The following is a 24,527-nucleotide window of genomic DNA, read 5'->3' on the forward strand; positions in this document are numbered from 1 at the left end:
CCGTTGAGTCAGGACCCACTGGGAGAACCAATTGTTCTAAATGAAGCAGCAACTGCTATGGAAGAGGTGGAAACAGTAATGTATCAAGGTCAAGAACATCTAACAAACTTAGGAAACTTGGAAGATCAACTAAATCTTGAGCAGAAAGAAATATATGAGCCAGTGAGAGAACAGATTGACCATGGATTTCTTCATGAGAAGAAAGAATGCTCTTTCTCATCATTTGAACCTATCCGTATGTATGTGAGTGGACAAGCTGGAACAGGAAAATGTTTTTTAATTAAAGTAATCGCAAGTTTTCTACAGAAAAGAACTGACTCGCATTTGTCTTGTGTTGTCACTGCTCCAACTGGGTTGGCGGTACACAATATTAAAGGAATTACTTTACATCGTTTATTAATGCTATCAGTAGAGCATGACAACAAATTACAATACCACATGCTATCTGGAGAAGCTTCTTATGAAGTTTCAAGAAAATGAAGCTTCTCATTATTGATGAGGTAAGCATGGTCTCAAACTTAATGCTTACCTTTGTGCATTTAAGAATGCAGCAAATTCTTAAAACAGAGTATGACGTATTATTCGGAGGAAAACACGTCATAGTTTTTGGAGATCTTCTTCAACTTACTCCTGTAAAAGGACAGCCAGTGTTTAAAACACTGGTGCATGAAGATACTAGAAAGTCTTTGGGGAGTATTGGCAATGTAAACATTTGGTCATATTTTCAGTATGAGGGACCTTACTACAAATATGCGACAAGCAAATGATGTTGATTATGGATCTGTTCTTCAAGATATAAGAATTTGAAAATTGACCGAACATGGCAAACAAGCTTTACAGACACGATTACTTTCCAATTTGTTTCCAAATGCAAATATTGTCCCAGAGAAAATATACATGCGAATTGCAGAAAACAAATCTGTAATCTGCTTAATGGCAACACTGCGTGAATGTTCTATATTCAATGAAGAAATGTTAAAGTGGGAAAATGAAGAAATTATAAAATTGGAAGCAATTGATAAAATAGAACATGAAGGAATCAGTATTATTTTGAGTGAAAACTTGAAGAGGAAATTGGATTCTTTAGAGAAATCGATAAGTAAAACTGCGGGTTTAGAAAAGAATTTGTATGCATGTGTAAATTGTAGGGTAATTTTGCGACGTAATTTGAATGTGCAAAAAGGTTTAGTAAATGGAGCAATGGGTAAAATTATTGATTTTGTTAATTATGTAAACAGAGCTGGCATTGAATTTTTGAAAATCAAATTTGATGAAATTGCTGAAGTACAACAAGTTAGTCATTGTGCAGCTCGTTTTTTGCTTGTAAAAGATTTGTATGTCTGCAGAAAACTGTTTGTTTGGTATATGCGGTGATCATTCATAAATCTCAAGGTTTAAGTGTAGATTGTGCTTTAGTAAATATTGGAAGTACCGTGTTTAAAGAAGGTATGGCATCCGTTGCTTTGTCTCAAGTCAGAACTTTATCTGGATTGTACTTGATTGATTTTGATGAGACAAAAGTTTCTGCAGATACAAACTGTGTGAAAGAGTATAATAGGTAAAGAAGAGAATATGCACCCAATTTAGGTGAATATCCAGTGATTGAAAAGCGTGTGGTAGTTAGAAAAAGATGATTTGAGAATATCTGTTCTGAAACTGTGAAAAAAGAAAAAAACCAAGATGAAGTTGCGCCTCCAAGCAAAAAGACAAAGGACAGTGTTGAAGAGAATGTTGGTTATCGGTTTGAAAATAGTTCTGGTGTCAACTGCTATGCTAATGTAGTTGTTAATGTTGTTTTTTTTCTTCAAAGTTTCCAACAGCAAATTGTAGAAAATCAGGACAAAAGATGCTGTTCATTGTTGAATTCGGTTTATGAGAAATGTACTAGTAATAAAAGTGAAATACAAAGTGTTTCTGATATTCAAAATGTTTTGGACATATGTTCTGGTTCTAGTCAATTTACGCAGAATATTCAGCAAGATTGTCAGGAATTTTTAACGTATATGCTTGGTGTCCTGGAAGATGAAGGTATAGATGTTGAAAACCTTTTTGGCCTTTTTAAGAAATGGCATCATGACTGTCGAAATTGTTTGTTTACTTGTAGCACTGACATAGACACTGAGAGATTCATATATTTGACTTTACCTGACTGTGAACCAGTGTCTTTTACCAATATAATTAGAGGAGCAATTCAAAACATGGAGTGTAGCCAATGTAAATCAGAAATGTCATCAACATTATTTATACAAAGATATGGACAGTATGTTATTTTAATGCTGTAAGGTTGTAGAACTGATGGAACAAAATTGAAAACTTTGATTATAAATTTTGTAGCTAATCAATGTTCAATATCAGGAAGAACTAGCTGAATAATAGCTGTTGCTATTATTTTTCATGATGGAGCTTCTACCACATTGTTTATTTAAAATGTCTGAAAGGTTGGATGCAGTGTAATGATACTCAATTAGTTTTTAAGCAACGTTTGCCCAAAGAGTTACCAAATTGTTACCTAATATTTTTAAAGACAACATTTTAAGATCAAAATTTGCCCTTTAGGATTACTGATGTTAAGGTACATTAGTCTGGTGTTGTAGAGTATTTTGTAAGTGAGGGTGAGGAGCTTTAAGGTGATCCTTTTGTTGATATTGAGGCAGTGTAGGTGTATCAGGTGGTGGGTGATGTGGGTGCAGCCGGAGACATTGATGATCAGTTACGTAGTGGTCTTTTGGATTTGTTGTAGTTTTTGTAGGTGTTTGGCGAGAATTCATGTGTAGAGTATTTTACCACCATGTAGTCTGCTGCTGATGAGAGCCTGTGTCACTGTTCTTCTTCTTTTGGTTAGGATCCACGTGTAAATGTGGCGGAGCATGTGGAGGGTGTTATAGCAGTACGAGGACAAGGTGTAGACTTGCTTACACATGGAGAGGGAGCAGTTGAGGTTGAATCCTATGTTGTGCACATGGTTGGTAGGTGTTGGTACTCTTCACACTGTAGTCAGGTAGCAGGAGTTGTCTGAGGCTGATGGAGTGGGTCTGAGGATGAGTACCTTCATCTTCTGCCAGTTTGTGTTTACAAAGCTGCTCTTATGTAGTTAATGACGTTCTTCATTGTGTCGTGGAGGTTGCTTTCGGTGGTATGTGGCTTCTTGGTGAGGAAGCGGATGAGCCGGGTGTTCTTTGTGTAGGAGATGTTGTTGAAGTTGTGATGGTGGCTACTTGTGTTGGGTGGCCATGTAGATGTTGAACAGCGTCGGACTGATGGATGAGTCCTGTGGGACCCTTAGATGATGTTGGTGGTTTTGGATCAGAAGGCTGGGAGGCAGACGTTCAGGATTACTATGGAACAACTTCCAAACAAAGGACTTGATGCATACTATTTGGCCGTAAGGAAAAGTGTGCAAAACCATTAAGGACTTTTTCCTGTGTATTTTGTCAGCATCTATTTGTAAGTAACATTATTTACAGTGTAAGAAAATTAATCAGAATGGATTGTTATTTTATGATTGTTTGAGATATGTTATATTTACGTAAGAAATTGCTCTTAGAAAAAAACATTTAAGATATGTTTTATTTCTTTTTTTTATATTGTTATTGAGAATGTTGACTGGGTTTTTTAAGATATCCTTATGGATTGTCTTTTTTTTGCCCGCTGTTATGTGATGAGTACTATTGAACTCACAATAGTGAAATTCAATATATTCTGAGAACAGCAAAAAAAGGCAAATGAAATGTTTTACAAATTATTTTGTGTTGTAAAATATATCTAGTAACTGTGTTTTTTTGTATGTTCCACAGATGACAATTTTATAATATATACTTTAAAAAAAATGTATTATGCTTAAGGTGAGTACAAGTAACTAACTCAGCCGCGGCCTGTGGAGGGAGTTGTGGTGAGGTAGGCAAGTAGGGCGTGGGAGGGGCAGGATGGGGGGTTATAAACAGCGGAATGTGGATGATTGCAGGTAAGTAAACAATTAAATTAATAAAATGGATTTCTTATCCTGCGCCCTGCATCGCAAAATGCAATGCAGGGCACGAAACGAAGTGGCATATTATCAACAAAAGGCGATACTTTATTGCCGCTTTTATCGGCAGGAAAAATTCCGATAAAATGGCGATAATGTACTTAATAATAGGGCCTTGGAAATTCCCATACCACCCCAGGTTCTGGTGTTAAATTGGGCTGTTATGGGATTTCACAAGGGCCTATTATCAAGCCCTTTATCACCACTTTATCGCCATTTTTTTTCCCGATAAAAGCGGCGATAATCTTAATAATGTCTATGTGTTGACAATCACGCGTTGTAATGGCTGTGGCTTATGTCCTTCAAATTCGTTTTTAGGTATACATGTGACCAAGTCTGATAACATTAGAGTTTACGGACAAACACCGTGGTGTCTCTGCCTCGAAATCTCGTTGATCACAAAGAAAATAGGAGGACGATAAAATGAAAGTAACAGATATATTAAAAACAATGGTGACAAACTACTAAAATGGCGGTGAACGGAGTACCTCATCAACTTTTGGCGCCTCAATACTATGTTCCAAATAAATGTAGATAAAATACGATTATTAATATATTACAAAACTACAACAGCGGATGACACACACGACCCGGGAAAACAAAGCGCCAAATTTAATACCTGAAATAAAGAAAGCTTTGTTTGTTGAACTTGAAGAAAAAGAAAAAACGTCAGCTTCGAAACGAGGCTGCGGATGCGTAGAGAGTACAACTGCTACACAAAAAAAGGAAAGTTTTACATACTATCATAGAAATGAAGGGGCATATTATCAACAAAAGGCGATACATTACCGCCACTTTTATCGCCAGTAACTGCTGATAAAGCGGCAATAATGGGCTTCATAATAGGCCCTTGTAAATTCCCATAGCACCCCAGGTTCTACTATTAACATGGACTACTATGGCAATTTACAACGGCATATTATAAAGACCATTATCGCCACTTTATCGGCAGTCTCCTGCCGATAAAAGCGGCAATAATGTATCGCCTTATGTTGTTGATAATATAGCCAGAAGTTTGTTTTATTAATGTAATTGTTTACTTGCCTACAATCATCCAGATTTCGTTCTTTATCACCCCCCACCCTGCCCCTCCCCCGAACCGCCTGTCCCACCGCAACTCCCTCCAGGGGCCACGTCTGGGCTTGATAATACGCCCTTGTTAAATACCATGGAAGCCCATGTTAACACCAGAACATGGGCTGCTATGGGAATTAACAAGGACGTATTATCAAGACCATTTTCGCCGTTTTATCGGCACTTTCCTGCCCATTAAACAACAATAATTTTAACATCACCCCTTGATAATATACCCGTCAGTGCCATATCATCAGTAAAGGGTGATACATTATCGCCGCTTTTAACGGCAGAAAAGTACTGCTAAAGCGCCGATAATGGGCTTGATAATAGGCTCTTGTAAATTCCCATAGTAGCCCAAGTTCTAGTGTCAACATGAGCTTCTATGGCAATTCACAAGGATATATTATCAAGCCCATTAACGCCGCTTTATCGACAGTTTCCTACCGATAAAAACAGCGATAATGTATCGCCTTTTCTTGATAATATGGCCCATTGCTCTTTTTTTGACCAGTAAACTTAGCTGCATATCATCAACTACCGGATGTTAAAATTATCAACATTTTATTGGCAGGAAACTACCGATACAACAACGATAATGAGCTTGATAATACGGCCTTCTTATTTCCCATAGAAGCCCATATTAACACCAGAACATAGCCTTCTATGGGAATTTACAAGGACGTATTATCAAGCCCACCCTCCCAACATTATTAAAAAACCATAGGCCCTTGTAAATTCCCATAGCAGCCCAGGTTCTGATCCTAATCTAGGCTGCTATGGTTCTTCACAAGTGCATATTATCAAGCCCATTATCGCCGCTTTATCAGCAGTTTCCTGCCGATAAAAGCGACGATAATGTATCGCCTTTTGTTGATAATATGGCCCATTGCTCTTTTTTTTACCAGTAAACTTAGGTGCATATTATCAAGGACCGGTGTTAAAATTATCACCGTTTTATTGACAGGAAACTGCTGATAAAACGGCGATAATGAGCTTGATAATACGGCCTTGTTATTTCCCATAGAAGCCCATGTTAACACCAGAACATAGGCTTCTATGGCAATTTACAAGGACGTATTATCAAGCCCACCCTCCCAACAGTAATAAAAAACTCCAGACAATGCAGATACCCGGAGCTGAAGGGTCATTTTACATATCACTGCCCCAGAAATGTAGCGTTCCCCGCAACGTGCACAGGGAAAGAGAGAGAGAGAGAGAGCAAAAAACTTTTTTTTTTTTAAAAGACCCGAGGGGTTGTTGAGAATGCACCCTTATTTTCTGGCTCCCTGTGGGCCCTTGTTACATTCATAATAAATACATCTTTCATCTATTCTGGTGTCAATGATTACTTCCCACAACAGGGGTGCAGCTCACCGAGACTGCGGGGAGTAGCAACGTAACCCCCGCGTACTTCAAAATAAAACCAGAGGAGTGCCGATCCCCCAGTGCTCGGGGCACCTTACAAGCCCCCATTATGCAGAAAAATTGCCCCCGTAATTTGCCCCCCCGGGACCTAATGAATAAAACAAACTTCTACTTTTTTTTCACCTTTTCCACCGCGTACAAGTACTACACGAGTACCCCGCCATTTTTTTTTTAAAATAAAATAAAAATTGAGCCTAAAGATCCATGTACCACTCCCTGACCAAGACTATAGGGTCAGAATGTTTCTACCCTGCCACCTTTCCTTATTTCTCAACTTTCTTTTACTGTTTTCTTGTGACTCTGCTCTCCCGACAAACAAGATGGCTGCCAACATTTCCTGGTTTGGAGTATTGACAGCCAATCAGCATCCAGCTCCTGCTCGTAATTCTACGTTTTTCCATACGCATTTCCCGTGATTTTTCTTTAAAAAATGAAAAATAGAGCCTATACATCGATATACGACCCCCTGAGCAAGCCTAGAGGGTCAGAATGTCTCTAGCCTACCCCCTTACCTTATTTCTCAACTTTGTTTTACTATTTTCTTGTGACTCGGTTCTAGCAAAGGCACAAGATGGCCGCCAACACTTCCTGGTTTCGAGTGTTGACAGATAGTTCACAGCCAATCAGCATGCAGCTCGCGCTCGTAATTGAACAGATTTCCGTGCGCGTGCTGAACTCCGTCTCTAGATATCGCTATGATTTTACTTGAAATTTTCTCAGAACGGATTTACACCATTTAACAAAAAGCACAATCTGTGAACAGAACTCTACCTCTCTGCCAAATTTGGTGTAATTCCGTTCAGTCGTTCGGGCTGTAGCCCTGGCTAAAGGTCCCTATGGAAAATTGCATGGGGAAAACACGTTTTGGGACCACCCTTTTTTCTCGGCCCCCACATGACGAATCACCCCCAAACTTTAAGGGAAGGAGCGGTACCAAGTAGGCCATTTTCTTAGAGAAATTCACAAAGATTCGTCCACCGGCTCTAAAGTTATTCCAAATAGATTGTTGTGGATTTCCTATGGAAACTAGGTCCTAACTATAACTACCTACTAGTGGCAACCGCCAGTAGGTAATATATATATATATATATATATATATATCTATATCTATATATATATATATATAGATATATATATATAGATATATATATATATATCTATATATATATATATATATATATATATAGATATATATATATATATATATATCTATATATATATATATATATATATATATATATATATATATATATAGATATAGATATATATATATATCTATATATATATATATATATATATATATATATATATATATATATATATATATTATATATATACATACACGAGGAGGTGGAAGAGGACAAATGGCGAACACAAGCCAAGGAGGAAAACTAAGAGAAGCAGGAAGCCGAAGATACCCATTGCGCAACAGAGCAGCACCGAAAAAGTATTAAAAACAAAAAGTAAAGTTCCAAAAAAAGGATCCTAAGGTCATTGTCAATCTATCTGATCACCAATTAACTGAATCTGAGACAGCTGTTCTAAGTAAAGGGCTAACATTTTGTCCTGATAAACATCAAGATGAAGTTGAAACGAGAATTGACGTATACAAATATATACGTAAATTAAAATTGAAGAAATTCTTCGCTAAAAAGAAAAAAGAGACAACTGAGCAAAGTCTACCACAACCAGAAACATTCACAGTAGCGGATGCAGCAAGCTTAGAAACTGCATATTAACTTACTCATCAGACAGAAGAGACAGACATGAGTAATACTCAAATAATAACGGACATGGGAATCCCCATAGCATCAGACTCCAAAACCAACTTTAAAAGAAAATCCAAATTCTGCCCAATAATACATCCTGGGAATCGCATAGATTTATATCACAACCTAGTAGTAGCAGAACTTGAAACGATGACTAATGTGAATAACAGCAAAGAAAATGTCAGTGAACAGGAACGAGCAGCTCTAAAAGCTCTTCAACTAAACCCCCTAATTGAAATCAAGCCTGCGGATAAGGGGGAGAACATAGTCATCCAGAACAAAACAGACTATGTAAAGGAAGCTAATCGGCAACTTAATGACGAGGCAAATTACAAACTACTGCATACTAATCCAAGTTCCAAGATGATGCTAACGTTGCACAAACAAATCAGTGAATGTTATGAAAGGGGACTATTAAACAAGGAAGAGAAAGATTACCTGACAGTACTACTCCCAATAACACCTACAATATACTTCTTACCCAAGATCCACAAGACTTTACATAATCCACCGGCTAGACCAATAATTTCAAGTTGTGGATCTTTATGTGAAAACGTTGCATCCTATGTTGACTACTTCTTGGCACCCATCGTCCCATCTCTCAGCTCATTCATAAAGGACACTGGGGACTTCCTCAGGAACATAATGAACACTAATTGGCATCCGGAATATTGGTTGGCAACAATAGATGTTGTATCTCTATACACGTCGATACAACATGATGTTGGGCTGAAAGCACTCAAATACTTCTTACAACAACGCCCAATCTCAGAAATCAGACACACGAACATGTTGATCGACATGATAACATTCTTTCTAACCAATAACATTTTCCTATTCAACAAGAACATTTACGCCCAAATTTATGGCTGTGCAATGGGCGTTTCTTTCTCCCCAAGTTATGCTAATCTCACCATGGGGTGGTGGGAGAAAAACATAGCTTGGGGAGAGGAAAATGAACAATATACCGCAGATGTGGTATTATGGTTGAGATTTATTGACAATCTCTTCGTCCTCTGGAAAGGTCCAAAGCAGAAACTAATTGAATACATTGATGCTCTGAACAAGAACAACGTAGGACTGAAATTCACCTACAATATTCAAGAAATAGACTTCTTGGACAGCAAGGTCTACATAAAAAACAACAAACTTGAGACAACAGTCTTCAGAAAAAAGACCTCTACAAACAGCGTTTTGTTTGGTACTAGCTTTCATCCCACCTCCTTAAAGCGAAGTATTCTGTATGGAGAGTTTCTCCGCATGAGACGAAATTGTTCTGAGGATGAAGAGATGGAGAAAAAGTTCAATGAGACAAAAGAACGATTCACTGCCCGTGGATATAAACACTCAGACATCACTCATGGGGTACAAAGAGCAAGAAACAAAACGAGAACAGAAACACTAATACCAAAAATCAAAGAATTTAAAACGGATGATGACAAACCACGAATGATTCTTACTTATTCGAAAGAGAGCTTTAAGATAAGACAAATCCTGACCAAATATTGGAGTGTTCTGAAAAAAGATACAGAAATTGGATCTCTATTAGGAGAAAGACCATTGATAACATTTCGCAAAGCACCATCGATACAAGATACCGTGGTCAACAGACACTTCCGAATAATAAAGCCTTTGACTTGGCTGGAAAAAAGACAGCATGAATTTACAAAATGTCTAACATGCAAGGCATGTAAAATCGGTCAAAACCTCAAAAGTTTGAAAGACCCTAAAGGACGTAAATTCGAAATTAAAGAGAAAATCACATGTGAGTCACAATTCGTTGTATACCAACTTCAATGTTTCTGTTGGAAAGAGTACATTGGCTCAACAACTTGTGCTCTCAAAAAGAGAATACTCTAGCACATTCGATCAATCATAAACAATGACTTCAGCTATGCGATAGCCAAACATTTGAAAACACATCCTGGAAAAACCTGGAAGGACATTACATATGCAGGCATAGCTGTGATTAATGAAAATGAGCGAGGTGGTGATCGAATTACAAAACTACGAAGTCTCGAATCAAAATTAATAATTAGATTCAAAACCAGAACCCCTATGAGTTTGAACGGGGATCATGAGATGTATGTGCACCTGTAAATATGAACTATACGATACAAAGAACATGAAAGCGAAAACCACGCTAATCTGGACAATTTATAAATCTGTTTAAGAAGTCTAAAAAGTCTAAAAAAGTAAAAGATGTAGTATTCTTAGTAACTTTTCAGATGATACATTAGAAAGACGTGTAATTTAAGTAGTACAGTTTAAACTCTCTTTTTTTTCTTATCAAAGTGTTAACGGCTTGCAAGTAAAACGCATGCATAACGGGTAAGGTTAAACACGGCACTCAGCCATTACATACCTAATGACTATCGGTCATTAATGTGAGGGCATAATATCACCTCCATAAATAGTTTTTTACATACTTTATGTCAAAAACAGCCCTCACATATACTTGGTAATCTAATACCAATGTTAACCCCAAACTTAATGCTAAGCGAAATACTTGCAGACCAGCAACACGGCGATAAAGCTGAGAAATAGCAATAAACTGCAATTGCCTACTGTTCCCACAAAGCACCGTAACTTGCCATGTGAGAGTTTCAGTATAAATATGCAAAACAAACAAAGGACTAATGTTTGTAAACCGTGATCAGGGACTTGAATAGTCCGAAACGCGTAGGTGGGAGAAACCTACAGGAAAATAAACACAACTAACCAGCATTGAAGTGGTGTGCGGTGTCTTCTTTGATGAAGAAAACTTGTTGTAACAATATATATATATATATATATATTCTAGCACCCCGTCCCGACGTTGTCCGGGTATGAATTGCTGCCGGCCAGTACTATATTGTTTTGTAGGATTTCGTTTTGATAGCATTTCTTATCTGTGACAGGCCTGTGAATCGCTCTGATTCACAGTGCACTTCTGATGCACTTAAGCGTTCAGTAGTGTGTGAACTCGAGTTTCCCTACTTTATTTTTCCTTGCAATATTATATAGCGCGAACTCGACAACATGGCATGAGCACAATTTACATTACAGAAGAACACATTCAGTTGTGGTAGGCACGGGGAGACAAAGCGATTTGCCTGGAATCACAGGATGTTGGGCTGATGCCGAGATTCGAACGTAGCTCCCCAGCTCTAAAGTTCGCAATTCTAGAACTTGTGGTGGGAGGTGTGTCTAAAAGTGTATGTCGGTGCTGGCCATCCATGAGAGAGACCTGTGCATTTTTCAAATGGGTGGTGAAAAAATATGAGTATGTTGCTGGAGATGTGGGCCGCCGTGCCACCAATGTACTCACTGGGGGAGGGTAAACACCCATTATTCCACAACTTTTTTTCCGCATACCATCACTCCGCATACTTTCATTACAAAAGTACCATGTCTCCGCAATGCCATTGTAACGCATGGCATTACATTTTATATGCTTTTACCACGCATACATTTACAACAAATTTCGTTGTAAATGCATGAATGGTAAAAGCATATATTTTTTTAATGTTTGGATAAGGTAAGTATGGGTATAGGGGTATATGTTTTGGGGTACTGAAGTATATGCTTTGGGGTGTTTGGGTATTTTAAGGGTTCAGATATAGTTTTGGGTTATGGGGTACAGGGGTAGTTTTAGGGTTTAGGGATAGGTAAGGGTTTTGGGGTACAGGGGTATTTTTAGGGTTCAGGGCTGGGTTTGCGATTTGGGGTACAGGGGTATTTTAAGGGTTAAGGGCTAGGTTTGGGTTTTGGGGTAGAGGGGTATTTTAGGGTTCAGGGGTAGGTTTGGGTTTTGGGGTACAGGGTTATTTTTAGGGTTCAGGGCTAGGTTTGGGGTACAGAGGTATTTTTTTGGTTCAGGGGTAGGTTTGGGTTTTGGTGTACAGGGGTATTTTAGGGTTCAGGGGTAGGTTTGGGGTTTGGGGTACCGTGGTATTTTTAGGGTTCAGGGCTAGGTTTGGGTTTTGGGGTACAGGGGTATTTTTAGAGATCAGGGGTAGGTTTGGGTTTTGAGGTACAGGAGTATTTTTAGGGTTTAGGGATAGGTTCGGGTTTTGGGGTACAGGGTATATTTATAGGGTTAAGATGGGTTCGTTTTTAAGGGTGTTGGGGTATTTTAAGGAGTAAGGGTGGTTTATGATTATGGGGTGTAGTGATATTTAAAGGGAGCAGGGTGGGATTAGCACACAATATGAGACATGACATGAAGGGCAGAACGTACCACACGCCACCAGCGTTTGTCACGCCCCCAGCACACGCCCACAGCACAACGCAGACACGCCCACAAGGACTACTTTGCTGGAACGGTTCTTTTACCTTTTAAATGTATATGGTGGGCGTCTGCATAGCCTATGTCCTTCTGCTGCAACTGCCCTTTCCAACGCTGTATTGGGTGTTGTGATTGGTGCTGTGGTTCCTGAGATTACCCGCCTCAAAGGTTTGGGCTCTCTCTTTATTATATTAGTATGGATATATATATATATACACAGGTACCCTTGACAGGAGTCCCGCACTCTCAGAACACAATATGCAGTGGAATGCTCAGGATTTAATAAGCTTCTTCATAGCGCGTTTTGGCTGTTTTGCAGCCTTGCTCACACCCGAAACGCATTGCTTCACCGGCATACACACCACCTTCCACGGGTCCGTGGTCTGCGCAGACGCATAAAAAAGATGGATATATATATATATATATATATATATAAATGCTCCACAGTTTGGCCCATCTTGGCTGGATTTTCCAGTGCTCTCGGGCAGTGCGGAACCCAACGGCAGAGCCCAGCCGTATTATATCCACCACAACCTTCCAAGGAAAAAATGGGTTGCACTCACTGGTAGGTTTAAGATCACTTTTACTTTCAATCAAAGTTCATCCGGACCGAATACAACAACCAACGCGTTTCGGTCTCACCAAGACCTTGTTCACGGTAACACTAGTGATGCATTCTGACCAATTATATACATTGTTGTTCATTACAAGCTTAATGATAATTTTCTGTTTTACATCAGTTAGCATTCTGGGAGATGTAATCAATCAATCAGTCATTTGTAGAGCGCACCACATACCCGCGAGGGTCTCAAGGCGCTGGGAGGAGGCAGGAGGTAGGGCTGCCACTGGTCAAACAGCCACGTCTTGAGTAGCCTCCTGAAGGTCAGCAGGTTTTGGGTCTGTCGTAGACTCAGTGGGAGGGTGTACCAGGTCTTGGCAGCGAGGTGGTAGAAGGATCTCCTGCTGGTGGTTGTTCTTCGGATGCGAGGGACAGTGGCGAGTGTGAGGTCAGCGGAGCGGGGCTAGTGGTTGGGGATGTAGAAGGAAAGTTGTCTGTTAAGGTAGGCTGGGCCGGTCTTGTGGAGTGCCTTGTGTGCGTGGAGGAGGAGCTTGAAGGATATCCTCTTCTTGATGGGGAGCCAGTTCAGGTTTCTCAGGAGGTGATGTGGCTGTGGCGTGGTACGTCAAGGATCAGTCATGCAGAGGCGTTTTGGATGCATTTCAGTTGTTTGATGAGCTTGGTTGGGGCTCACTTGTAGAGGGCGTTTCCGTAGTCAAGTCTGCTGCTGAGCAGACTCGACTACGGACACTATGGAAACGTCGGAAATGCTGCTGAGAACTCAAACCAAATCAAAAGTGATTAAAGTGATAATATGTGGAAAACAGTGTATTGAAGTCAAACCCGTGTCCGAATAATACACATTTAACTTAGTCACTGAATGATGACACAATATTATTGATTCATTTTGTCATATTACATTTGATCACATCAATTCATGAGTCTTAAACTTTCGGTAACAATAAAACCCTTCGGTGGGTTGGCTCAAATTTGGCAGTGATGTTTATCGACAATTTTCTCTTGCCCTCTAGTGGGAACCTCAACATTGATTAAACAATCATGTCAAACTAAGTATTGAAATTTTGCAGTTATTGAACGTGCTTGGTAATAAGTGTGCAGTGCTCCAGTGATGTGAATTGAGTTAATAAAATTACAAAGCAAACAAACGAGCTCACAAGGTTTTTTTGATAAGTGTACATGTAGTTCTTCACTCTGATTCAACCCATACGGTATGAAGGTCCGCAAGTCGATAAGAGAAATTGTAGTGTAGTTCCTATTTTCCCAATAGGCCCTGCGCATTGTAATAACATAAACAGTAGTATCGACGTAGAAGTGCGGATCTTCCAGGCCTCTACTGACTATGCTAAACTTAATTGGGTTTGTTACCAACTAGCTCAGAGGTCACTGGAAACTTTCTTGACTGAATAGGAAGTGATCAGCTTCCCTGGCACAGACAAGAAGGGATTCAGTTTTCCAACAACCGTGCAACATGACAACTTTGCTCCTCAGATCAAGAGTCAATCTCTAGGGTCGTGTGAAACAATAGACAGTTATTTTACTCAGTCAGGTTGGTGCAGATTACTTTCACAATATGTAGAGAATAGAGAGACGGGCTTTGTCAATAAAAGGTTAACATTTATTGAACAGTCTTTCTTCTCGTACAAGAGAAATGAATTGCCACAATTGCAAGACTTGTTATTATAAAAAGTATGTACAGTAAGATAAGTATTGCGAAATAATACTGTAAAAGCATTGATATGGTTTCTTAGCCATACAATGGTTTAAAATGAATAAAACATATATACATTCATATATACATTAGGCTAAAATACTCAACTGGTGCTTCTAACTACGCCTACCCCAGTGTACCTGACCTAAGCCTAATACTTGGGAGGGGAGTAAGTAAGTAGCTTTAAGTTAAGTTGGTCTTGCCAAGGTTTGCTTCAAGAATTCTCTCTCAAGGGTTTAGTCAACACCATACCTCTGGAATAGAATGATGGAGGTCTGGTATCTCCTTCAGGGAGTCGATATCCCAGTCACCCGCAAGGGTAGACCAGAAACGCCGGAGCTGGATTTCTCTGCAGGAGAAAGACAGCGTCTCTTCTCAGAGCGTCGAGGAGGAGGAGGAGGAGCAGCGTCCGCGGGCAGCTTGCATCTGCTGGGCTCTTTGCAGGGGATGGCTGTTCAGCTCCTAAGTTCACCACATCATCGTTCGCTTGTTAGCAGCGATAGCAGTAGCGATAGCAGCTATGGTATCATCAGCATGACAGCTTCTTCAGCAGCAGCGAGATAGCTGGCAGCATCAGCTTCAGCGAAACAACGGCAGACAGCAACACAGAAACATTGATAGCTTCAGCACAGCGTTTGCTTAAGGCAACGTTGGTAATATTTATACCTGAAAGGTGCCTTGTTTGACGTAAGTTTTTGGACATAAGACGTCAATAAAGATGTCACTAGGAAGTGATCGTCTATCAGTGCTCATTAGAGTTCTATTACTAATCAAAACACAGCAAGCGGGGATTTCCAGGTTTGCTGAGTTTTTATCTTGTTGAAGAACTCGGAGTGTTAATCTAGGAATCTCAGATAGTAACTAATTGGTTGCAAAGGAAGTGGCAGAGAAAGCTATTCTGGAATGTGGCTCTGTTCGTGTGAGGCCAGAGATGAGTTTCTGAATATCGCACTTGAACGGTTATGCCAATATAAGGAATAAATGGATTTATAGCCGAATAGGGGCATAAGGTCACAGTATCGATCAGGGTCCTAGATTAGAACGCTACACCCACTCCACAAATTCATGTCCATCAAATTACTAAAACTAGAGCAATAAGATGCATGTGTAACATTGCCCATCCCAAAATACATATATGCATTTGAAATAGGCGTATTTGTAATACGTGAAAATTTAGGTACTGTACGTTTTTGAAGCATAGAAGTCATTCAAAAATTATAGCATATGAAATCAAATGAACGATTATGCAAAAAGAATTACACATGAAATATCTCTGAAACAGAAGAAGGGCGAGATAATTTCATCACATATAAATGCATTGTAATAAAATGTGCTAGAGGCTGGTGTAAAGTTATTATGTCTCTAGATGTATTTAGAAATAGAAGTTGAAGCTTCTGTTCTCTATAAATAGTTTTTACTTTAAGCAAAGAATTTTTCGTGCCAAAAAAGGTGAATATTAAAAAGTGTTCAATTCAAAAGAATTATTGCTTGAACTGGGACATTAGAGTTCCAACGCTTTTAGCAGTTTTTGTTGTTCAAAACTGAAGGCCGAATTCAGAGTTCATGGGAACGCTGTGTGTCGGAATGCTTCTCTAAAGTTATTGTTTCTGTTCGGGTGAGAACATCATATCAGACAGGCTCTCAAAGAATTGGTCTACAAAATCAGGTGACAGTTCGACCAAATTCGATAGTGCTGTAACTTGGCAGGTGTGAGAATGATTGCTGTCATCAAAGTCGGGATCAGCAATGCTCACAGAAGGTCGTACCTGGGTGATGTTGCTTTTGTCACTCGCTCCACTGTTACCACCTAGTCGTAGCACAGGAGTCTCAACGAATGCCGTCATCAGGATTGGTAGCCGCTGGGGACAACACAATGCGTGAGCCGTTATCGGACTTAGCAAAGTATCGATATCCATTGGTACTGCTGATGGAAGTGAAAGACAGATGTCCAACACGCACTCATCTCCGCATATCATACATCGTAGTACAGGTAAGATGCAGGAATGCCATATCGGTCTGAATGAAAGGAACCAGGTCATGTTTAGATCTCTCAGCCTGGCCAATCCAAGGACTCTAGTTATTCTGTCCCGGTAGCGCATTGCTAGGATTGTTTCTTCCATTCCCATAGGAGTCATGTCTGAGCTGTGGCTTGCCATAACGAAGCAGGAGGGTCAAAAATAAAATCCCTGCTACAAGTCCCAAAAATAGGGGTATGCCGCCAAAAACAGAGTGGACAAAATTTGGAACGATTCCCAGAATTGCTTGAACGGGTGTTAGCAGTCCCGTAAAAATCGTCTTAAATATGCCTGGGAGGCCTGTGGCACTAGACATGTTAAGGAGTTGGCTCAACATTTCTACGAAATGCACGGGGCAATTTGTTGATAAAAGGTCATGAACCCCCGTAGCTGTCCTTGCAACTAGAAGATCATACGTCTCTTTTGATGACGTTATGGGCACTGTTGTCTGTAAAAGCACAGATTTCATTTTGCTTAAGGTATCAATTCGTATAGAAGAGAAATGCAGACGAGGCCAGATGGGAGTCTCTGTGTCTCCAGGCCCGCTCGGGAACAATGCTTGCATACAGCATTTGACCGTGGATGTTACGCTTACGAGATAACTTTTCCCTGGAACAAGGCCACAACATCTGTGATCCGTTCTAAGAATGTAACTCCCATTCGAAAGTTGCATAAAGAAGGGCTCTATCTGCGTTGCAGGTGTGACAAGCTGGTGGCATGAAAGGTTGTTAGAATTACCTTCACAGGCTCTGTGTAAATTAATACCCTGACACAAAAGTATACCGCTTAGTGAACGTTTACAGTTTTCACCACTAAGAAATACATTTTTGTCGCTGTCACTATAGCATGAATGTGTGTATGGTAATTTCCATTCTGATTTTACATATCCTTTACCCAATCGTTCATACTGGCCAGTAGGTATGTATTCAAGGCACTTTTTAAATCGGAAAGTTGTTATCGCAATAGTGATAATTCCGTGTATTATCCATTCAATGACAGGACTCTCTGACATTGTCAATGGTAATCTCTCAAGTTTTTCGATGCTCAGGATTGTATAGTCTGCTCCTTTCTGTGCCAAACTGATTTGTTTATCAGTAAGGTTAAAAATGGAAAATAATGACGTTGTGTTGATTAAACGCCAAGGCACATTGCCTGAACGAAGATTTTGCAGCGTCCAGCCTAATTGTACAATAGAACGTAATTGAGATTGGCCATGCTGTAACATTAGCAAGTCTCTGTCTATTATGTCAAAGGCAGAAGATACAATATTGTCCAACGAATATATTCTGGAGGACAGAGTCATTAACCCATTGTCCACTACAGAAAGTGATTTTTCCAAATTAATACGATCAATTTCTCGTATTTTTTCTGCTGTTTCAATTTGTGTGACTTTCCAAGCCTCGTTGTACGCAGCATAGTTGCTGGCCGCTATGAAACGTTTTTGACGCTGTTTGCGTGGACCAAGAATGAAATCGCGCAAATCAGCACCATCTTTAAGTAAAGACAAGTGTTGCTTAATTTCAGCCAGTGTGGATGATCCTAGCCATTCGAGGCAGAGTTTCCCTGTATGTTGTTACTATCCCTGGATGTTGTCTCTGGGAGTATTTAGGGTCTTGTCTGGTCATTTTTAACCCCTGTGTTTTATTCAGGAATCTATCTTGACAGCTGTTTGTGTCAGTAGGCCAGATTAACCACTTTTTCCAATCAGGATGTGTTCTGTTAAAATGTAAAATTTTAGTTACGTCTATCTCAATATCTGTTGTTGTATTTTCAGGTATTGGCTTTGGAATAGACGGTTTGTTAAGGTCTTTGATCATAGCTAGGCCAAGACAGGATGTTTGGTGAATTGTGTCATTTAAAAACATCATTTGTTCTGGTATCATGCAGGTTCTGAATAGTGCTTCTAGGCCTTGTACCTGCCAATCTTTCGTACCCCAAATGGTTTTTGTTTCAATGTTATTTTTCCAATAATCAAAACCAAATGTCATAATTTTTTCATAAAATGCTTCTGAATATATTAATGTAGTGTTTGTCAGCATTGTTTTCATTCCTGTTTTATCTAACAGTTTGTAATAAAACGTTTCTGCATCACTGGTGTTAAACCCTGAGAAGTACTTGAATTTCTCAAAGAATGTTTTAGAACTGCTTTTAGGTGGTGTAGCACAATGTTCCCATTGATTATACTTAAAAACATTTCTAGGCTGTGCAGATTTATGCAAATAATGATCGCCATAATGTGTAAAACAGAATACCTGTTCATAACTAGACGAACCTTGTAAATAATCATGTTCTGTGAATCTAGCTGACATTACTAAATCAGACATCATGTCATTAATACTGTTAAAGTCCCAATCATCAGAGAATGTGCTAGGTTTTACAAAGTCACTTAAGGAAACCTTCAGTTGATGAGGATACTTCAGGATCTCGACCGGACCATAGATCTCATAGTCAGTTTTCTCCCATACTACCCCACCGGGTATTGGAATGGCTGTGACATTTATTGTTGACAGTTCTCTTTTCTTCACGTGGGATGATCTGTGTGGTTTGAGGACTAGGTTGATGTTCTGACTTGCTGTGTCCATTCAATTGTAATAAACTTTCCTAAAATTAAAACTAAAATTAGGCATAGTAGGAGTATGAATACCCCTGAAATAATCCAATGCTCAATCAACGGTGAATCCAGATATAATTCTTTGATTTGTTGAAAGAGTTCCGTTGTAGTTTCTTTAGAATACTTTTTTATTTCTGGCATCACTTCGGGGTTACTTTGATCCTCAGAAAAGTTGTCGAAGTCGATGAAATAACCAGAGGCAGTTATGTCAATTGTTGGGATTGTTCTTTCAATCTGTCTTTCGGTAGCACTTTCTGATGCCACATTATTGTAGACTGGTGTTTCTTGACGAACTGTTTCAATCTGTGTCTCAAGAGGCACGAGTTCCATGGCATTATTGCATAGTCCTTCTCTGTGCACTGCAGGCTGATCGAATGTGATTAGTCTTTCAGTTTGAACCTCTTGGATTGTTGCAAGTTTGGGTTTTCGGTTGTTTCTCGGGAGTCCACTGGGCCTACTGTTGATTATAGGCCACATGCTTGTGGTTTTACCAGGTCTATAGATACAACTCTGTTCTCCTTTTACCAGCAAGGGGCGGTAGTACTACTGATCTTGTTCCGGTGACTGCCAAGACAGGTACTGCTTTTCTGTAAGAAGGCCCAAATTCCTTCTTCAACGCGATTTTTTCTCTGACTAGATCCCCAATCTTTGGAATCCAGACAGGCCTTGCTGGGGCTGTTGCTTGTGGTGCCTCGTCAGTGGTATCTGACTGTTGCTTTAACTTTATGTTGCTTAAGGATTTTCTTGTTTCATTCAAGTCCTGTAAAACAGCCAAACGATCTTTGATGTCAAAGTCTGTTTTCTTATCTTGTACCACTGATACCTGACTATCTAAGTCCTGAATTCTCATTCTAATTCCAAACAATAGTTCGTATGGGCTGAAACCTTTTAGAGATTTTCTTGGCAAATTGTTAAGACTGGTCTGGACACTTATTAAATGTTTGACCCACCCAGCGCCTGAACCTAATACCTTCGCTGTTATAGATCGCTTTATGTCCCGGTTTTTTCTTTCTACCACACTATTCCCTTCGGGGTGCGACGGACAAGAATACCGCAACCCAATTCCCATGCTGGCCATGGCCTCCTTATAAGCTCGAGAGCTGAAAGCAGGACCCTGGTCAGAATGGAACGTGGTAATTGCGTATGTGCCGATAAAGACTCGCAGATCTTTTATAACCGTTCTAGCGTCAGCCGAGCGCTGGAGGCCACATTTTTTAAGTGTGTTTAGCCTTAACGATGTACAATGGGACGCGTTTCTCTTTTTTGATAGCGCGGATAGATTGCCTAATGCTTTCTATTAGGGCTACTGACACTACTCTGGCCGGTTCTCCACTGCGATCTCTGTTGCAGTCTTCACAGTTTTTTGCAAACTCATGAATGCCTTCACTCATTTCCGGCCACCAGTACTCTGATTCTAATTCTCTCAGAGAGTCCCTGATTGTTTGGTGTCTCAGACCCAACCCCATATGGGCTTCCTGTGTGAGGAAGCCCCTCCGGTCCCTGTTTGGAATTACCCTATCCCCCACACCAGGGATACGAGCAAAAGGAACGGAGTTTGCATCGATTACGTATGCATAATTGAGTGGATAGTTCACGGGTAGTGCTGCACAGTCGCCCTTTACGGTCGTTTTTACTGCCAGCATGGTTCCCCCGTCTATGTATTTTTCTGTACGCTTTTTTGTGGCTACGGAAGCCGGTTTAGTTGCTTCCGCTGTGGCTGTATTAGCCAATGAATTCCCTGCAACGTGGAACGCCATCATGTTGAAGACTCTGTGCGTGTATCACGTGAGTCTTTTGTAGTTCTTTCTGTAAAAGAGCTACCTGTTTCCAGAGCAATTTATGCTTTATTGTGGCACCTGTGTCATCTTTGTAATCGTTTTCAATCCAACTCTGCAGTTTATTATTGTAAGAGTTGACGCATAAATGAGAATCGCACACGATTAGTGTCGGGAATTCACGTTCTGCATTTTCGAGCGCCATCTTTAAAGATCTGATTTCAGCTCTCTGAGCCGAACAGTTTCTTACTGATTCAGTTTTTGTTACTTTCGGTCTGAATTTACCGCACAGCCAACAACCTTTAACAATCGCACAGGCTGCATCGTAGGATTTGCTCTCTACGTTGTAATGCTGTACAAATCTATCTGTATAGATTATATAGGCGTATAGTGGGAGAGGCAGAAGTTCGATTGGCAGAGGATATTCTTCTTCATATTCTAAATCATTCAGTTCTTCGAATAGTGGGCAAAATAGTATTTCACTTCTTCTGATCCTAGAGAATCTACACACTGTATCCATTTCGGATCCAGTGACACTGTAGGCAGGTTTACTGGGCTGAATAGCGCCTCGAAGGCGGATTCCGCTGTTAGGATATTAATCCTTTTGCCGTGTGCTAATTCTCGTTCATTTGCTAATGCAATTTGCACTGCTTTCACAGTTCTTTCTGTGTGACTGAATGTTTCTTCTACTTGTGTGTACAAGTGAGATTTAATTGAGATTGGTACCTTTTTTCCCTCATTTGAGGTCAGGTATGTGAATCCGCATCTTCCTGTGATGACTCGGATTACAAGATCGCGTGTGTTGTCACGTGTATCTAATTTTGTTTTAGCTAACATGTCTGTTTGCAGTGATCTCAAAATTTCTGTGTGTTTTTGAGTCCAATTGATTTGTTTAAAATCAGGTTTAATTAGTTCGTAGAGAGGTTTAACCCTCTCTGCGTAATTTAGAATGTATGTTCTTCCGAAATTCAGAAAACCTAGTATGGATTGTAAATTCTTCAGCGTTTTTGGAGCTTGGAGTACAGCGCACTTCTCTAAGAAGTTGTCCGCTAGGCTTTTTCCTTCACTTGATAACTCGTAACCTAAGAATAGTACTGTCAGATGGGCAATTCGAGACTTTTTAAAGTTGAATTTGTAACCCTCTGCTGCGAACCCAAGTATAATGGTGTTCACTCTTTTCAAGTGAGTATCCAAGTCGTCGTCTGTGAGATAGATATCATCTATGTAAGATAATGCCTCATCATCATATATTTGTAGTAACTCTGTTACCCTAGCTGAGAATAGTCCTGGGCTGTTCTTGAACCCCTGTGGGAGTCGACAGGATTTTTTCTGCGACCCAAATGCTGAGAAAGCGGTCAGATATCTGCTTTCTGGTGCAATGTTTTGACAAAAGAAACCATTAGATATGTCTAATGTTGTTTTATATTTTTTCCTAACTATGTTATTCATTAGGGCTGCACTATGCTAGTTTTGTACTGCAAATGTTTTGCAACATGCATTAAGGTGTCTGTAATCCAAAACTAGACGATATGAATTGTCTGGCTTGGAGACAGGAAACAATGGATTGTTCATTTGAGAGGTGCATGTTTCAATCACCCCCTGGTACTCAAGTTGATCTAATATCTCCCTGACTTGTTTTTTAGCTTCTTGCTTAATGGGATACTGCCTTTGGGCAGTTGGTTCACTTTTTAACTGGATTTTGTGAGGAGGTGATTCCTCATCCCATCCTACATGATTTTTATATAATGCCGGTGCCTGGGCTACTGCCCATTTCCTTGCATAAGTATATTTTTTGTGAATCGGAATGTGATTCGAGAAGGCAGGCATAATCATTTCTTCGCCACGAGGGCATTCCCTGACAAACTCTGGGGGCCAATCTTTTTCAGCTAACAGAATATCATAGCCTTTTGAGAGTTTATCCCAAAATAGCCCCTTTATTTTCCTAGTCTTATCACCCTCTATACGCAATGTTATTTCGTATATTTTATGGGGCTTGCTAAGTCTGGTGTCGGCAGTTTCAACCTGAATGTATTCATTCGTGTCCACTGTCTCCAGATGACTCATCAAGATCTTGCGGGCTATACTGATTTCTACTGCACTGTCCAACATTGTCAATGCCCACTCCCCGTTTTTCAACTGTGTCCTCAGTATTCTCGGCATGGTTGATTACTCTAATACTGGCTTCCTTCTTTTTTGGAAATTGAGATTTTTTACTCTGAGCAGATTCCTTGTCTTTGGACTTGGTGTGCTCTCCTGGGTCTGACCGTCCTCTTCTTTCCGATTTCTGCGAAAAAGATCGAGAGGGACGTGTATCAATACTTTGATATCTATCAGGTTTTTTCAAATTATCCCTATTTCTAAGGTTGTATCTTTTCTCAGAGGGCTTCCTCTGGGGAGACTGGTGTTCTCGAGTCGGAGTTCTTTCCCTCCGTCGAGGAGACCTTCCTCTGGACTGGAAAACTTTTTCCTTGGGAGTGGATTGTTTATTTCCATCCCAGCTCTTTTTAGGAGTGTTTAAATTATTTTTAATAAATAATTTTTCAGGATTTTCGAGCAGTTGGAGTTTTACTGGTTTTCCACCCAAGCTGTCTCTACCTAATTCTTCATAGCATTTCTCTATGATTCTGGCAAGCTCAACTGGCTGATCTGTTATATCTGTTTCCTTCAACTTCTGGCGGATCGCCACAGATGCTGCTTCTCCTTTTATGTTGGCTAATAATATAGCCGAGACCTGCTTGAAGTCTTTCAGTATTTTCATACCAAGAGTTAAAGCAGGGTCTGGACAATATTAATTTTGAATCTGTCTTAGTACATCTGGTATTACCGCCATAAACGGAACACCATGTGTTTTTGTGTAAATGGAAGCAAAGACTGTACCCCAAGTGTCGCAGTCCTCTATGTGTGGTGCGATTCCCATAGGAAGGCAGATGGTCAAGATTCTGTGTTTCTCAATAGGGGTATTATCCGGAAATACTGCCTCTATTTGAGTGATTTTCTGTGCTAACCAGAAAGGAATTTGTTCCCATTTTATGGGTGTTTTACCAAGACATGATTTTATGTTCTGTGGTGTAATTTTATTAGTGTTCCCCTGATGAGGGGTCAGCTGTGGTACATTAACAGCTGGTTGGACTGTTGCAGTCCGCATTACATATTGGACTAATTGCCTATGTAATTTTATAAGTGTTTTTAGCTGTACTAACAGCTCTTCTTTTGACATTTTTGCAATGTCCGGATGTGGTGTGTAGCTGGCTAGAATCGGCCACGTTGCTCCTG

Source organism: Lissotriton vulgaris, unplaced genomic scaffold (assembly GCF_964263255.1).
Source record: "Lissotriton vulgaris unplaced genomic scaffold, aLisVul1.2 SCAFFOLD_360, whole genome shotgun sequence".
Taxonomy (NCBI): Eukaryota; Metazoa; Chordata; class Amphibia; order Caudata; family Salamandridae; genus Lissotriton; species Lissotriton vulgaris.